Here is a 272-nt window from a genome sequence, read left to right on the forward strand (position 1 = left end):
TGGATGGCCATCACTTTGACCAACAACAAGAGAGTGGTTGTACGACCAAGGTGGATTATTCTTTGTCCATTTTACGATCCATCTTGGTGAGATATGCCTCTCTGGCACGCCGACTGAAAGTGTGTGGGGGGGTTGCTACTTCGCACTTTGCTAGGTGAACCTCGGTTGGGGGGCATGCATCCATAGCTTAGGATTCCCTTCGTGGCGACACGAGGGAGGCTGCTAGCTACTTCGCACTTCGCTAAGTGAACCTCAGTTGGGGGGAGGGGCAT

Source organism: Triticum dicoccoides, chromosome 4A, assembly GCF_002162155.2.
Source record: "Triticum dicoccoides isolate Atlit2015 ecotype Zavitan chromosome 4A, WEW_v2.0, whole genome shotgun sequence".
In the NCBI taxonomy this organism is placed as follows: domain Eukaryota; kingdom Viridiplantae; phylum Streptophyta; class Magnoliopsida; order Poales; family Poaceae; genus Triticum; species Triticum dicoccoides.